Below are 2792 nucleotides of genomic sequence, written 5' to 3' on the forward strand. Positions count from 1 at the left end.
CAGGCGGGGGGGCGCCACCCCCCCCCCCCCCCTATTCAGCCCTCCCCCCCACCACCACTCTGCCCGGCCCCTCCGGTTGCTTTTCTTGCTTAAAACACAGGTTTGAACGCCCATTGCGGCGCTCGCAGCCCGGCAAGGGCAAACCACAGCCTCTCGCCGCTGCCGGCTCTGCGTGCCGGATGGGAAACTGAGGCACTGCAAGCAAAGCCGCTCCGCCACCGAAGCGGCACAAGCAGAGGTTTATTAGCCAGGAGGGCTGCAGAGAGCAGCCAGCTTTGGTGTTTCTTCCCCATTCGGTCCTGCCGGCGGGGACCGGGGGGGCACGTCCTTCTGTGTCTTACAGGGAGGGGGCATCCCAGGGGACGAGGGGCTCGCTCCTGCTTGCTCAGTTTTATTTTGGAAGTGAAAACAGACCTTTAGCGAAGCAAGTTCCAGTAATGGTGACACAGAGGGAGGCCGACTGTTTCCTGTTTCCGCGCGCTCCACCCTCGGCTCCGCAACCATCTTGCGCCACTTTAACCCCCCTTCGCCTGATGCATCACCTACAGCTGGTTCCCATCCTTCACCGCACGGAAACCTCGGGCTAGAAACAAGCCTCGGGGTACAGCCGAGCTGCCGAGCCCTGAAGGCAGGCGCTAAGGCTGCTGCCCTCTCTGCCTCCATCACCCAATTGCACATTTGGTACCAAAAATGGAGTGGAAAACTGCCTTCAGCATCTCTGAGGCTGCCTCGACACCGCCGTTGCCGTCCGGCACTTATTTCAAAGGATGCGGAAAGTGTGTGACAGCCGGTGTGACCCTAAAGCCTGGAGCAAAATAATGTGTCACCCGTCCCAAGGCTGCCTGCGAGGAGGAACCGGCATCTCCTACCACCCGCGCCAGCACCCAGCCTTGGCACGGCACGGCCGGAATGGCCGCAGGTGGGAGACAGACCAAAATCTGGCCGTTTCCCGCAGGTTGCCTCCTCGGACCGGCGAGAAGGGCAGGATCCGGCTGCGCAGCACAACACTGGTGTCTACACGGCAAATGGCTCTGCCACGGTGCGGGCGAGCGGTGTTGGGTGGCGAGGACTCAGCACCGTGCCGTACCGAGGGTCACGCTAACCCATCCGGCCGTAGGCAGGACCATCACCGGGAAATGCGCGGAGGGGCTGCAGCATCCCACTCCTCTCCTGAAGGATGCGACCCCTAAAACTTCCCAGGATGGCACAGCATCGTCCGTCAGATGCCATCCCGGTGCTGGGCACCGCCGGCGGGTGAATACCAGGCAGAAAGGCGGCGGTTTGGGGCAGAGCGGGCGCAGGGCGGTGGAAGCAGCGTGAGGGCAGGGTCAGGCCGATAAGGGAGCGGGCGCAGTCTCAAAGTACAAGCGGCTGCGTGATTAAGAGCACGCGCCGGCACTCCCGGGGGTTCCCTTCTTCGTGTGGCTACAGACAACATTTTTCCTCCACCAGTCCCCAAATGCGCGCGTGGCATTCACATGCCCGGAGATTTGGTGAAGCGCCATGGATCACCGCGTCCCAGAAAAATCAGTTTCCAGTGCGATAAGTTTGTGTATAACATCGAAACCCGCTGCACCGAGCGGCTGCATCCCGAGTTTCTCCATGACATTTCTTCACCATGACTTGCGACGGCGCTGAACTCAGCTGCCTGCAGGGATGGAGGCCAGGATGGGAGAGGCTGGGATGGGGAAGGCTGGGATGGGGGAAGCGGGGATGGTGAAATGCGCCATGCACAACCCCACCACGTCTTCACAACCTCACCAACCACCAGGCATCGACGTGTGGAGCCACTCTGGCCCCTCGTCCCACCCCAGCCGAAAGCCTGGTACTGCGGATGCTCTTATTAATCCACCCCAGAGCACGGAGCAATGTGCCGGGCATCTCCCAAGAGCAAAAACCCAAACCCTCGCATGGAATTGCGGGGTAACGAGTCAGGTATAGACTTACTTATTTCTTTGCACTGCAAGAAAACAGCCTGAAGAAACTGCCCCGCACCCTGGGACACATCCCTGCACATCCCCGTGCCGCAGTTTCCCGTTAGTGGATAGGAAACGGTACCTGTTGCGTCTGCTGGCACGTTTTCCCGCAGCGTGCGAGGTGTGAACTGCCACACGCAGCATCCACGGAGGAGAAGAGCCCCGTCAGCCACTGAACCACCGGCCGTCCTGCCCCACGCCGGCTATCTCAGCATCCCCCCCCGCGGGAAATTCGGATCTCTCAGACCTCTTAATCCCACTAAATAACACCATATGTCTTCTGCCCGCTGTAAAATAGGCCAGATCGGTTCTCGCCGTGGATTCTAGGAATACTTATGAAAGAAGAGCAAATCCTCTGCCCTTCATGAGAATTACAGCCTCATCGTGCTCAGCTGGAGACAGATGACTGCCTAGATCATCGCTCCAATTACACATCTCTCCCGGGTCCCCCCCGGCTCGGCCATCCCAGGTTGGAAAACCCCATCCAACACCTTTCCTTATTCATTAAGTGTCCCCCTCGCCCGTCCTCACGCGCCAGCAGCCATCATTCCCGCAGCCCGGGCGAAGCACGTGCCTCCCCGGGGCTGGGATCGGTGCTGGATGGATTCATTTGCTAAGCAACCACGTCGCTTCGTGCCAGCCCACAGTAATATTAAAAGACATTCACAATGGGAATATCTCCCCTCTGCCTCCGCGCTGTCTTAAACACCTTTTTTTTACATCCAGCCGTGGAAAGGGTTTTATGTCTAGATCGGCTACAGCACCCCAAATCTGCAGGATGGAGGTGCCAACCTCCACTTCCCGCACCCGGGGGGG

At 59.6% G+C, this 2792-nt stretch overlaps 1 protein-coding gene across 1 annotated transcript in view; it reads left to right on the forward strand.

The window, feature by feature from the left end:
* Positions 1 to 2792, forward strand: part of IL12RB1 (interleukin 12 receptor, beta 1) — a 19690-nt gene that overhangs the window by 455 nt on the left and 16443 nt on the right. The gene's annotated exons all lie outside the window — the stretch shown is intronic.

The sequence above is a fragment of the Charadrius vociferus genome, unplaced genomic scaffold (assembly GCF_000708025.1).
Source record: "Charadrius vociferus isolate BGI_N301 unplaced genomic scaffold, ASM70802v2 scaffold291, whole genome shotgun sequence".
Classification (NCBI taxonomy): domain Eukaryota; kingdom Metazoa; phylum Chordata; class Aves; order Charadriiformes; family Charadriidae; genus Charadrius; species Charadrius vociferus.